Source organism: Cynocephalus volans, chromosome 1, assembly GCF_027409185.1.
Source record: "Cynocephalus volans isolate mCynVol1 chromosome 1, mCynVol1.pri, whole genome shotgun sequence".
Classification (NCBI taxonomy): domain Eukaryota; kingdom Metazoa; phylum Chordata; class Mammalia; order Dermoptera; family Cynocephalidae; genus Cynocephalus; species Cynocephalus volans.
The window spans coordinates 67,674,906-67,690,391 of NC_084460.1; the positions used below are offsets into that span (position 1 = coordinate 67,674,906).

Genomic DNA, 15,486 nt, shown 5'->3' on the forward strand with positions numbered 1-15,486 from the left:
ACAACCCCTGCATTTAAAGAACACTTTCTGTATGCTTTAGAAGGACTATAGCTCATATTGAAATGAAATCTGACAGTTTTTCCTTGGAAAGAAAGTATATGACACAAGTTTAATTTTTAAAAAATAATACGATAATAAAAGGTGTTATAAATAATGCTGGGTAAACATTGATCTAATAATTCCCTTTTAATTTAAAAGAGAAATATACTACCACAGTAATTTAAATGCTTCTAACTAAGGAATACATAACTATTTTGTTTCGTTTAACTTAATTGTTTGCTTAATATAAATAAAATGGGAAAATCTATCTCATTTTCTTTAATCTTTTTCTTAAAGAAGAAAAGAACTGTAGAATCACTAAACTATCAATTATTAGCAGTATAATTTTTTACAACATATAGTTTATTGAGCTTTATCATAGAGTCTTTAATATTCCCTAGGACTAACTCTAGGTAGGATAAAAGATCATAAATGCTGTTTGCAGTATGTGTGATTTGAAAATTTACTCATAATTTAGTAAGAGCTAACTAACCCATAAACTAGGTATAACCTCCGGATATGGTAACCTTAAAGCTAAGTGAGCCACGGTGCAGACATCTCTCACCCACTCTGGAGAAGGCATGGATATAGTGAAGCAGTACAGCCCACCCTCTCTTACTCTTTAGAGTACACGCTTACTCGTAAATTATTTGTAAATTATTTAACCATTTGCATCATTGGAAGTGAGGGTGTGGCTTCGAAATTTGTAAATAAATGCTAAAAATTTATGTGCCCCATGGTTTATGGCAGGTGTTTCCTAGAATTTTTGACTTTCTGTGTTAATCACCTGAAATAAAGAGGGGTGGGAGAGCATATGAGCAACAAGGTAAGAGAGGAAGCTCAGTAGACTTGGGAACGCATCGAATGGCGCAACCTCAAGTAGATCATGAAGGCTGGAGTGATTTCCACTAGACTTAAGAAGAAGGAAGGGCTCAGAAATGAATTGGCCCATATTTCACATTAAAGGGATTGGATATTACCAGAAAGATAATGTGGGAACCACATGGAAAGAAACCAGCAGGGATATTATAAGTGGGCTTACAGTCTGAATAATCAATGTAGTTGCTGTTTAATGTTTGGAGTTTGTCTTCATTAACATAAGCCACATATTAAATATCATGTAGAGCCCTAAGGTTTAATTATTATTTGATTGTTCTTGTTTAATAAGCTACTGAAATGGTATTTTTTTCTCTTTAAAATAACAATATGCAATGCCAGTGGGTCATCAGGATAACATTCATAGCAACATAATTTGCCATAACCCTTTGGAAAGGCAATTTGAATAGAGCCTTAAAGAAATCAGTTTTGACATTTAACCTAGTAATAACATCTACAGATCTACTATAAGAATAATTTCAACAAAGAAAAAGCCAAATGTTTAAAGATAATAAATTGCAGCATGATTTACATTATAGTAAGCCAAATAAACAAATAAATTATAATGTATAGACTCATAAATGCCAAAGAGCTATAATATTATATCTTCCAATAGCCACAGACTATATCTATTTTTGTACCTATTTACATTTATATTTACATTTCAAAAGGCACTGTGCAGTTAACAAGATCTTATAATTAAACCCTGACTATAGTTAGCAGGTTAAAAAATCCTTAATTTCACCTTTCAGCATCCCTTGGTTTTATTTATCTTTATATATGAAATTATGTAATGTCACTAAACAAGAGTCAGATAAGCAGCTGAAGAGTGGCTGAGAGCAAGAAAAGAGAAATCAGAAGATACACCAATGGCAAAAGCATCTTGACATAATTCCTGGCATTGGCTCCCCCAGGAACCAGAACTGGGAAGAACCTGGTATCAGACAAAATCCTCCCAGAGTGGAAGTAGAGAAAATACAAGAAAACGTAGAAGTGGGAAAGCACTGACCAGCCTCTGAAAACCAGAACTCCATTCTGATTCTGTCTTTATTACAATCGGGGCTGGGGTGAGTGCTCTAAATGCTCCAGATATCATCTCCTGTATCTGCTATCTAAAGATGAAAAATAGTATTGCCTAATTAATAAGATCTGGGTGAAAAAAATAAGTAAATTATGTGATCAGAATTAATAAACTAAAATATGCTTCAGATAAAGTTGTTTCATTTTATTTGTAACACACCTGAATATTATAAAAAATTACCAATATGACATTGGTAATATGAAATAAGGAACAGCTGTGGAAATCGAATATTTTCATTAATTCTATGCTTTCTTTTCTTCTGTAGCCTTTAGAACTTAATAGAAAGGTACAAGTTTTATTTATAGAAAATCATTAAAGATAATTATAAAATGGGTGTTCTCACCACTGACATATACAATTATAATTTGTCAATTTAAAATATTAATAAAAATAGATTTAATTAAAAAAAAAAAGAGTGAATGTTCTGGTGCTGCTTTTTGGTAGAGCTACATTATAACATGGAACTACTTAAATAATTGGAAAGAGACTCTCTCTGTATAAAGATTTATTCTAGATTCATAAGTGCTGTAATATGTACAATATTTGCTAATGAAATTCAAAGTACTAAGAATCATTTGCAAAAAGTTTTCAACTCACAATTTTGTGAGAATGAAATTTGCGATATAGCATAAGGACAGAGGCGCACAGCCTCGAAAAGTGTTTTTCAGTTGTTTCTGCATCTTGTAAGTAGAACATTGAACTGTTGACATATTTTGCATAATACCAGACTTAAGTGAAAAATTTTATAGTTGTCCAAAAGAAAAAGGTATTCAAACCCTTATGAAACAGTTAGGTACGAAACAAATACCTCAAAGGCTGTAATGACATGTTCCTCATTGATTGTTTTTGTGGTTATTATCATATTCTACCTGAAAAACCAGATGCTTAGAAAACTATGACAGTAAATGTGAGAACAGGGAACATTGCAACTCACTCACTCATTCTCTCACACACACTCTCTCACACACACACACACACACACACACACACTATCTCTCACATACTCCCACTCTCTCACACACTCACAGACACACTCTCACACACACACTCTCTCACACACTCTCTCATGCACACACACACTCTCTCACATCTTATCTCCATTTCCCAATTGTGCTGCTCCCTGGCCCAACCTGGCAAAACACACAGCAAGGGCAACTCTGCCTCACTTTTGGGCCACCCCATGCTGAAGGCCATAAAAACAGCTTTTTTCTGAAAGCCAGTGCAAATGGCCTAGACTACATTCACAGCGCATAGTATCGCACCTTGCTATATTGTTATGTGAGTCTAAAATTGCTTTATAGTCACATGCTCACAGAAAGAACAAAGAATTCCATACTGTATTTCAACTACCAACAAACTTCCTTCTTAATTACATACTTTTATAATGACATCAGAATTTGTTCTTATTCTTGTTTTGCTTTAAATATAAATAAATTCTGTTGGAGAAATGAGTCCTCTAATACACCAAATAGGACTGCTAATAAAAACTTAAAAAAAAAAAAATCATTGCTGGTTTTCGGGGAAAGAGAATCAGATAAAATTAAAGTCAATGTAACCTAATCTTCATTGGAAGGTTTCATTCATGATTTAGCAGTGCCTTGGATGTATTATACAAGTGTCAATTACTGCGATACAATATAAACAAGGTAATGTTAATAGATACTCCTGACAAACTTTCACATAAAATAGCATTTAACAGAGACATTTACATACAGGTATGTTAACAAAATGTAATACAATGCATTTCCTTAATTTTGTTATGTAGTTTGCTGGATAATTGAAGAAATATAATCAAGTTCTCTTTAGGGATATATGAAACTAGAGTTGAAGACACTAGCATATTTCTATTCACATAATTAACCTCTATGAAGGGGATCAAAATGGAAAATTCAAAGTTGCCTTTCATCTTAAAATTCCATTATTCTAAGCTCCATAGCTGTGGGCTATACTCTCTAATAGTTGAAAACAGTAGGGTGTTGTTGTTGTTGTTTTAATGGCAGAAACACAGGGGAGCAGACCAGGTGAGATGGGCAGGACAATAGTATTTATCCACCTATCATTTAAATAAGTGAAATAAAAATTGTTTATTGTCTACTATGTGATAAATGCTAGTTATAAATGGAAACTAAACAGAAAGGGGTTTTGCTCTCATGACTGTTACAGACATTCTATTTAGGGAAACAGGCAAATAAATATCAATAGATAACTATATAAAATAATTGTAAGTTGTGTAAACTATTATTAAAAAACAGACAGGAACTAAAATTAAAAACAAACAAACAGTGTTACGGTAAGTAGGAGCGGTCAAAAACATGCTTCCTTGAAGAAGTGACATTGAATTTGCGATATAAATGTTGAGAAGGTACAGCCCAAGCAAACACCAAGAGAAGAAGATTTTTCAGGCAGAGAAAATGTCATGTGTTCCAAAGGCAGAAAGAAATCAGTTGGCTGAGATAAGGTAGAGAGCTGAGAGAGACAGGCCTCTGCAGCTTATCCTCGCAGGGCCCGTGCCCCTTCTCACAAGCTTGCTAGCTCCTAACAGGGGAGGAGCTAATAATCAAATTGGCCAGACCATAGAAGATTCAGTACAACATGTTTTATAAATGGACATAGACATGTTTTTAAAACCCAGGACCCATTTATTCACTTTATAAATCATACCCACCAACCAAAAACAAAACCAAAAATGACTCCACAAAACCCATCACTCATTTCAGAATTACCTTAAGAATTTAAAATGCTAATTAATTTTTTTTCAATTGTGAATTATATACTAAGCATAAATATCAGTCAAACTATTTTTAGGTCTTTGTTGCAAATTTCTTGTTTAATGCAGTACTTTACTACTCAAATACTAACATCAATATTCTCCTAAACTTTTGGTATATAAAGTCACATATTCTCTTTTTTTTAAATGTCTTTTCCCAACTGATTCACTGTCATACTTTACACAGTGAGCTATGTGTTGATATACAGGACTATGTTAGGAGTCTGAATGAAAGCAACTAAAAAGAAGTTTTTTTAAAAAAAGATTCCTTTGGGCCAAGCCCGTGGCGCACTCGGGAGAGTGCGGTGCTGGAAGCGCAGCGACGCTCTCGCCGCGGGTTCGGATCCTATATAGGAATGGCTGGTGCACTCACTGGCTGAGTGCCGGTCACGAAAAAGACATTCCTTAATATGCTGAAAGTAGATGAATTTTGGAAGGATTCCTGTCATGTGTTGTGTATTGCCTGCTGTTGCCATCACAGACACCTCTAAGGTCTGAGGTGCATCAGAGAGGCTGGCTTCCCAGGTGTGAGTCTGCCGAATGCACACTCCAGACTGGAGGGAGAACAACTCAGTCAGTGGTCAGAATCCTCATTCAAGCATGCCTTTCTGATTCTGTACTAATCATGAAAGCACTAATTCCCATAAATGGATTTTAAAAATATAAAATGTTTTAATTTTTAAAAAAGCCATCAAGTAAGAAAGAAAAAGAAAATACCACTTCAGTGGAATTTGATAAAGAAGTCACCTTCTAGGGTAAAGGGAGGTAAAAGCCATGATTTTCAAACAAATTCTGTTCCAGCAAAAGGTCATCAAGATGTTCATTTCCCATATTTGGCAATTCCTAAAGAGTTTTAGCAGCATTTTCTAGTAGTTCTATAATATTTGTTGTACTATCTACCACTAAAAAGTTGATTTAGAAAGAGAATCATCAACAGAGAAATCTGCTTCTGAAGTGCATACAAGAGCCTTAGTAGTTTTGCAAAATAGCAGAAGCACTGTGGTGTGCTAGAAGTCCTGTGACTTGAGCTTGACTTGGTTCTCCCCATATACTAGTACAGAATCATTTCATGAGGCCTTGGTACAAGGAGGAGCAAACACAGTGAATACGACTTGGAAGCCCTACTCAAGACCTCAGCTTTCCTCTCAATCAAGAAATTAATGTGGGGTCCCAGAAGCATCTAAGCTTTGTATGGAAGTCCACAGAGTTTCTCACAGGCACACATATATAAGTTCACCAGTTTCCCACATTGACCATTCTAAATGGATAGGAAGGCATATCGCTCTTCCTTTGTAACTAAGGATGTGATCCTGGTTCTTAATTTTAAGATGTATGTTCCATCTAAATGTTCCTCATTGGTTATGTTAACACCCTAGTCCCAATACCTCCTGATGAAGCCAACCAAATCACGGCTAAGGCTGCAGTCAATCATGAACTTTTGGGGCTGCCCAAAGTCTCTGCTAGAGGATCATTAACCAAATCACTTGCATAGAATTTTGACTACAGTTGTGTTGCATACATTGACTAATCCAGAAATAAGTGTCCAGTGGTCTTTTTGCATAATAGCATTCAAGGTATGGAGAAACTTTTATTCTGTTTGACTTACCGAGCCTAAAGGCTCTCACAACACTTCATTAGGAAAGGACCAGCCTAGACTCAAGATTTGCTTACTTCGCTGCATCAGAAGCACAGGGTGGACGGATTAGGAAGCACACAGCAAATCCCAAGTGGAATGTGGACATCTGAAAGAGACTTCACCGACCAGAAAGCTCTACTGATGCACAGGGTAAGTATGCTTTCTGTTCAGAGGGATAGATCTCTTAAGGGAGAAAGTGGTTGAGAATGTTGCTTTTACTTTCAGCAAACCCATAAAATGATCTTCAGGAAGGAAACTGGTTGACAACTAAGATTTGGACCTTAGCTGCTAAGAGTTTAGCCCACAAGTTAGGGGGAACTGTTCACTGCCTTTGTAGACACTTTCTCCATCTTGAAAAAGGATGCCTTACAGGGGATGGGAATGGACATAATCGTTGTTGTCCACTGTTTGAAGCATTTTTATGCAAAGTAGGTTTCTTTATGAAAAGGCTTATGCTGAGAGCTTGATTCACACACGCAGATAGGGGAAAGAGGATAATGCACACATCCTGTCATTGTTGACTCAAAGTTGCTCAGATTACATTGAAAGGAAAAAGACTGATACATTTGCAGAAGCATATCAATTTCATGTACGAATTATGGTTGTGTCTAACAGGAACAGTTAGGGTGCTCAGTCACTCAGTTAGAATGCATTCTTCAGTCCTCCCTGTACATAATAAAGGCAGGCTAATTGCTTCTTCTCCTAAAGAGTAAGAACTGGTGTCCACGGGCTGTAGCCTATTTTCTCATAAATTCAATTCACACAAATACAGCAGTTTTGTGTTTGTAATGATGAATAAGCAGGTTTAATATATCCTATTATCTTTAAAAAATGATGTTGAACACATATAGCCTAAGGAAGGAGAAAAACAGGACAACTTTTTAAAAATAAGACGTTTTTACTTCCTGTGTCCGGAGAACTTAACTTTTCTTTAAGACTTTCAGCATTGAGTAGTTCTGTTTCCCAAGGTGGGTATGCAGGAAAAAAGAGAGATAATGAGGAAGAAATTCAACTTCTACAAATGCCAGATTGCAAAAACTGAAAGGAATTGAAAATCACTAAAATGCTTAATATGTCAAAATTCCACAAGTATAAAAACTGAGGTAACAATAAGCCCGTACCAACACCTCATAAGTAAAATAACATCCAGAATTTTATCTTTGGTAAACAAATCTTTTTTTTTAGACTGGGAAAATAGCTACCATTCACAGCTATCAATCTGGAGCAATATTCACATCCACTGTTTAAATTTTAAGTGCTTAACGTGACAGTCAATGGAATAATATAGTTATCTTTCTAATATCTGTTATATTTTCAGACTAATATCTAATTAGTTGATAAATACCTTCATACCATCATCTGTTTTCCAGTTCTTCACTTAGAAATAGGGTGCATAACTTGATTTTACTTAACAAAGGTCTTTATAGTCATTTAATTTCAAGACAGTTACATCTATAGTAGCTTTTCTAACTTTTATATGGCCATAAATAAATGACAAAGTTTAAATGACAAAGTTTAACAATAAGGTGTATAACATACACATTATTGTATGTCATACACATTATTGAGAATGACAAGAATTATCTCTATGATTTATGCATATTCTTATGAGTGATTGATTATAATTTTAGCTTATAAATCTCAAGTAGAACTTAGAAATGTTTATGTGACTTACAAATCAGAGTTGAGTCATTTTGCCAATTTATAAATTTTATAAAATGACAAACACTAATAAGTTATCTAATTAAGTATCATCCCTGTCAGATATAATATTCTACAAGATATTAGGACACTGCAAAACTACCTTCTGATACCTTTTTTAAAATTTTATATCTCTCAGTTATAGCAGATTAATTGCTTATAATAAAAAATATGTTATTTAGGGATTTTTTTTTAAATGCAGGTACCAAAACTTGGATTCAGGAGTTCAGTAAATAATGCAACTGCTCAGCCATCTAGATGTTTGGGCCAGACGAGGATTCACAAGTTGAAATGCCTAAAGGCCAAGTAGATAGCATCAATGACCAAAGCTGGTGGGGATCAAAAGAGAGCTTTTAAAGTCACTGCCTTCCCTTTCTGAAAGGGGATTCTGCCACATGTCAATGCAGGAAAGATGTTTCCAGATTCTAATATTGCAAGAGAAAAAGAGAAGTTGGATCTATGGGTATCTCACAAATTATGTGATATCTAATTCTAAATATTAACAATTAGATATTATAACCTGTGGTATAAGTGATTCCTATGTAGACTTTCTCTGGGGTTTTGTGTTTGTCTGTTTGTAGACCATTATTTTTAGATAGAAATCTGGAAAACATCAAGAGAATAAAAAAGCATTTTTAAACTAGAAATTATATAAGATAAACTATAGTTTCAAAACCACATGGCAGTCCATACTAGCATCAGAGTCTGTACTTGAATTTTTGCAGTGTGTTAAATCAAATTTATAGAAGGCTATTGATTTGGACTGACTTCCTACACTGGGCCCAACAGACCAAACCAGAATGAAGTCACCCACGCTAAAGTTCCATGCCAACACACCAAAACTAAATCCTTTATCTGAACTTCCAAGAAATCAAGAGAGAAAGAGTGCTGGGAAAGTGGAACAATTTGGTCAGGGTCCCCTCGCCTTGGAGCTGGTTCAGGGTCGTTCTGTGAGCATTGTGTGTGGGGGTGGAGTAGGTGTGCCTGCACAGCGCAACTTTGGCTGGTGTTTACTGCCTCAGGCACTTGCCCTGCGCGATCATGTTTTTTCCAGACCTGCAGCTTCCAAGGACCGTGTGGCCAGTTGCCTAGCTTATAGACCTATGTGAAGGGGTCTGGTGACCCAGCCTGGCACATGAAGGGTTTGTGATCCAGTCTGTGAATGGGCTTGAGGGGTCTGGGAGCTACAGACCCAGGCCTAGCTCAACCATAGGCCTAGTAAGTGCAGGATTACTGGCAGGTAAAAGAGCCACAACAACTAGTGTGGTTGCCTAGCTTTACAACTGGTGTCATGAACAGGATTAAAAGCTAGACAATTGGAGCTGTGAGCAGGATATGTGACATCAGCCTCAGTCAGTAGGCCTTAGCCAGACAAATTGGCATAGTCGGCAGGATTACACCACACTTGGCATAGCCTGCAACAGGACTCTGAGCAGATATAGGAGCCAAAAGCCCTTAGAAGAAGGATGAAATCTGGCTATTTGGAATATACTGTGCCCTATGGACACCTTTCTGTTGACCAGGACCTGGCTGCTGCATGCTGTACTGCAAGGCAGCATTAACCAGGTACTATGACAGAAAACCCCTTGGAAGGGGGAAGAAATCTGGCTGTCTTTGAGTGTGTGGTGCCCGGTAGCCACTTTTCTGCTGACCAGAGCCTGGCTTTTGTTCACTCTGCTGCAAACTGATTGAGAGCTGAAGTGGAAAGCAGAATTGTTGGTGGATGATATGCAGCTACTGGCAGATTTGAGGTGGAAAGCAGAGTCATTGGAAGCATGGATAAATGTCCTGGAGGATGACGTGTGATGACCAGATGAGGGTCTCCTACCCCTCACACCAGGGAAGACGACCAACCCAGTGGTGAGTTGGGGGAAACCATGCATTTCCAGGCACAACCTGTTGTGCATGAGAAATTGAGGCACAAGCAGCCTATGGGACCAGACAGACAACTGGTGGGCGATCCACAGGTGACCCAGTTCACTACCTATGTCTCGTATACCCAGGTTGAACTGGTTGACTTGGGCAGACGGGTCAGGCAGAAATATGGGGAGACCATGGCTGCTTGTCTGTTGCAGTTATGTGACTGAGGGGTGGACAGTGTAATGTGCTCTGGTGAGGAGGTGGAGAAATTGGCCTCCATCACCATGCACCTCTCCCTGAGACAACAGCTGCAAAATAGCTACAGATATGCACCCAGATGAGGTAATCATTCCTTGATGGACTGAGTGGATGCAGCTGCCCGAACTGTGTGGACAAATGCTGGAGAAATGCCCAAAATTGTTAGTAAGTGGAAAACGTATGGTGAGCTGGTCCAAATCATTCGAGAGCTGGTGGTGTGGCAGTCCATATTTAATGTGAACACTTGTGGCTCAGATGATGAGAACTTTACAGGCAGCATGAGAGACATAGTTCTGTGAAATACCCTGTCAATGTCCTTTGGGTCACTGATAGCCATACTGGACCCATACATTGGTCGTCCTATAAATGAGGCAATGACTGTGATAGCCAGCTTGGGTGAAGTAAAGGATAGCAGACAAGCAAAAGGGGTCCCAAAGGTGGCTGAGACCAAACCCCCAAGAAATACTTGAGATTTTACCCAGAAGGGACCAAGCAAGACTAGCTGTAAGCACATGTGGCTTGACTTGCTTGCGGCGGGGGTTAATAAAAAGAAAACTGACTAGCAGCCAAATTTGGTTCTATTTGCCTTGTGGCAGCAATTGCACCCTAAACAGCATTTCACCAAACATCTGGAAACAGGTAGCAAGGTACGCTCAGTGGATTTAAAGGTCTTTTTGGTTGCTCCCAAGGAGGCAGATGAACTGTTCCATTCTGATTAGGGAGCAGGCCAATGTACTCATCTTTTGGGGGCAGGAGAGGACTGTATGCCTCATGTTTAATAGGCAATATATTGCTCAAGGACAAATGTGCAGCATGTTTTGGCATTGGTGGATACAGGTGCAGAATGTAGCCTGATATATCGCAATCCAGATAAGTTTCTAGGGACCACAGTTTGTATAGATGGCTATGGAGGGCACACTACTGAGATCAAAGCTGTGGGCATAGGAAGATTAACTTCTCATGCATATACTGTATATGTATCTCCTGTAGCTGAATACATCTTGGGTATGTATGTACTTTATGGTTTGCACCTGCAAACAACAGTTGGAGAGTTTTAGCTGGAAATACAGACAGTAAAGCCTGTGTTACGAGGATATGCTAAACATGACCCACAGGTGTTACCCAGGCCAAGACATGTAGTTAATGTAAAGCAGTATCACCTATAAGGACATGCAGAGATAAGTGCTACTATATTGGAATTAGAGAAAGTTGGCATTATTTGTCCAGCTAATAGCCCATTTAATGCTCCAGTATGGCCAGTGAAAAAGCATGATGGTACCTGGAGAATGACTGTAGATTATCGAGAACTGAACAAAGTAGTGCCTCCTTTGCATGTACCTGTGCCTTCAGTTCATGACTTGATGGATCAGCTGACAGCTCAGCTGGGGACTTATCATTATGTATTGGACCTTGCAAATACTTTTTTCTCTATTCCAATCTCGGCTGATAGCCAAGATCAGTTTGCCTTCATGTGGGAAGGAAGACAGTGGACCTTTCAAGTATTGCCCCAAGGTTATCTGCATAGCCTAACCATCTGTCATGGTTTGGTGGCTGGGGACCTAGCCAAGTGGACTAGGCCCAGCATGGTTACAATGTTTCCCTACATTGATGATGTGTTACTAACCTCTGCTTCTCTTGCAGATTTTACCCAGGCAGCTCCAACACTGCTAAATCATTTGGAACAATGTGGGTGGGCTGTGAACACAGTGAGAGTGCAAGGACCTGGGCTGTCAGTCAAATTCCTGGGAGTCGTCTGATTGGGTAAGACAAGGGTCATCCCAGAAGCTACTATAGATAAGATACAGGCATATCCTCAACCCACAACTGTAGTTCAGCTACAGACATATTTGGGACTTTTGGGGTACTGGAGAGCTTTTGTACCCAATATGGCCCAAATGGCATGCCCATTATATGCATTGACAGAGAAAGGAGCCTTCTGGGATTGGACTGAGGAAGTAGAACAAGCTTATCAGGCTACAAAAAGGGCAATACAGCAAGTATAAGCTTTACAAGTGGCCAACACCACTAAGCCATTTTGAGTTAGATGTACATATAACCCAGGAGGGGTTAGGATGGGGTTTGTGGCAGAGACAAGACTGAGTCTGCACACCTGTAGGATTCTGGTCTCAGCTCTGGAAGGGTGCTGAAGTGCACTACACCCTAATAGAAAAGCAGTTAGCAGCTGTGTATTCCTCATTGATAGCCACTGAAGCTATCACAGGAACTGCCAAAGTCCTAGTAAGGATGACATACCCCATAATAGGTTGGCTGTGCACATGGGCCACCAACCCTGAAATGGGTGCAGCTCAGACTCTCACTTTGTCTAAATGGGGAGCATATATAGAACAAAGGAGCACTGTGTCAATGAGTCCTCTGTCCAAAGAGTTGCAAACTGTGCTAGCCCAGGAGAGGTTGTGGAGGAAACTTTGACACATCACCCATAGAGGTGGAGGCTACACCTTTCCATGAAGGACAGGCACCTATTGCAGAGCAAGCTTGGTATACAGATGGCTCTAGCATAGGACCTTTAGCATTGTGGACAGGTGTTGCTGTCCATCCCTTAACAGATACCATATGCTATGAAAATGGTACAGGACAAAACAGTCAATGGGCTGAATTGACAGCAGTATGGATGATGATAAAGAATGAGCCTGGGCCATTAACCATCTGTACTGACAACTTGGTTGTGTACAAAGCTTTAACCCTTTGGATCTCTACTTGGAAATATCAACGGTGTATGGTAGGCCACCGACCTCTCTGGGGACAAGTCATCTGGCAAGAGTTATGGGAATTGGGGCATGAGAAAGAAGTAACTCTTTTCCATGTCACAGGACACTTCCTCTTAGCCAGTCCAGGAAATGATGACGCTGATGCCTTGGCTAAGGTAAGATGTCTGGAGAGAGCCCCAGCTACTAATGTAGCCTGGTGGTTACATCGATGAATGCAGCATGCTGGAAGCAAAACCATATGGATGGCGGCTCAAAGATGGGCCTTGCCTATAAAATGGGAAGATGTAGTGAATGCCTGTCATTCTTATCCAGTATGTGCTCAAGAGAGTCCACACCCCCAGCAGATGCCCCATACAGACGGGCAAATAACTAGAGGAAGGTTGCCCCTGACTAGATGGCAGATGGGCTTTGTTGGACCACTGACAAGGTCAGAGAATCTCAGATACATTTTCACTGCTGTTGATACAACTACTGGTCTCCTGTTTGTATGGGCTTCTAAGGCCCCAGACCACGTAAACACTGTGACGTCACTGAATAGCCTTACTGCTATGTATGGCCAGCCTGTAGTTATAGAGAGTGATAATGGAACCCACTTTACTGGACATGGGGTTCAGAGGTGGTCCTCCCAGTTGTTGATTCAGTGGAAGTTACATGTGCCATATCATCCCCAGGCAGAGGAAATGATTGAACAGTACAATGGCCTTTTAAAAAAGGGACTAAGGCTATCTACCCAAACCCATCCCTGAAGGGGTGGACGGCTGTTATGGCCAATTGTCAGGATTCTAAATGAGAGACCTTGCAAGGGTGGACCCTCTCCAGTAGAAGCTCTTTTGCATTGGGCTGCAGCACCTATATAGCTGCAAATCACTACTCAAGATAAGCTTTCGAAGCCAGGATATGGCAAGAATGAAAATATTCTCTTACCGGCCTGAAACTGTTTGCAACAGGGACAGATAGTACAATGGGAATGGCCTTGGAGAATAAAAGCCCCCATATACGCTGGGTAGGTTTAATAGGGCCTTGGGGAAAAGGATTAGAGGAAAGCTTACAAGTTTCACCTTAGGTGACAATTACCCGGCTTCCTCGATTAAACGTGACATGGCCTGGAACAGATAAGTGCTCTATTCCAAAGTGCACATTTGTATTATCATTATGGCCAATTATGAGTTCCCTATACTGTTACATGTAGAACCTACAGATCCAAGAGTGTTAGCAGATAAAGTATGGTCTCATACCAGGTAAGATACCTACTCCTGCAACCATTCTTTCTGAGGATGGTAAACTGGTATGTATCTTACCAGAGGGGCGAGAACTTCCCCTGTTGTTACCAATAACTCTTTTGTCTTTTGGCCTGTAGTGTTCTGGCTGCAGCAGGCACTGCACCAGAGTCACATGATCAATGTGTTGGACTGCTGAATATGCATTGAACTTCCCCTCAGTATGACTGCAGGATTTGCATGGAGGATCACACCAATGGTGACTACTAATGGGACATGTGGACAGAACTGCAAGCCTTAAGGCATATTGAACAGACAATAGGTTATGTAAATGTAAGGGTCATTTATCCTCTGCTAAGGGAACATCGGGGAAGATTCTGAACTTGTAGATTGTATGGTGAGGGACCCTGAAGGGGTGGATTGTTGGGAAAATAGAATAATTTAATAAGGCTCCCCTTACCTCAGGGCCGGTTGGGGCAGTTCGGTAAACACTGTGTGTGTGGGTGGAGTAAGTGTGTCTGCAGGGCGGCTCAGCTTTGGCTGGTGTTTACTGCTTCAGGCACCCGCCCTGTGCAGCCATGTTTTTCCAGACCTGCAGCTTCCAAGGACCATGCGGCCAGTTGCCTAGCTCATAGACCTGAGTAAAGGGGTCTGTTGACCCAGCATAGCGTCTGAAGGGTTTATGACCCAGTTTGTGAATGGGCTTGAGGGGCCTGGGAGTTCAGACCCAGCTCTAGCTCAACTACCGGCTCGGTCGGTGCAGGATTACCAGCAGTTAAAATAGCTGTGACAACTAGCGTGGTTGCTTAGCTTTACAACTGGTGTCATAAACAGGATTAAGAGCTAGAAAATTGGTGCTGTGAGGATTCCAGGCCTTAGCCGTAGCTTAGCAGTAGCTTGTCATAGCCAGACACTCATGTAGTTTAACAAATACTGTACTGAAAATGAGAGACAGAATGGTTGCACGGGTACTCAAAGTACAGTTTCTACTCAACACATATCGCTTTTGCACAATCATGAAGTCAAAAACCCTAAATCGAATCATTTAAGTTGGGGACTGTTTATATCAGTTGATAATTTCTACTATGAGATAATTCAAATGTAAAACCAGCCTTTAGAAGAGAAGTAAGATGTGTGCACGCGACTGTAGACAGGAGCTTTCTTACTGCAGCACTGGGCCTCCCCCGTGTTTCCTCTTGCCTTTGTCTTTAAGATTAGAGCTCTGAGTTTCACAGGAGAGATAAGCTCCTGGATCGAAAAAATACAATTCCCAGCTGTTGTTTCAGCTGAGGATAGTTACAAAGCAAGCTTCTGCCAATAAA

General features: G+C 39.8%; 1 protein-coding gene across 1 annotated transcript in view; it reads right to left on the reverse strand.

The window, feature by feature from the left end:
- Window positions 1-15,486, reverse strand: part of CSMD1 (CUB and Sushi multiple domains 1) — a 1,614,989-nt gene that overhangs the window by 164,087 nt on the left and 1,435,416 nt on the right. The gene's annotated exons all lie outside the window — the stretch shown is intronic.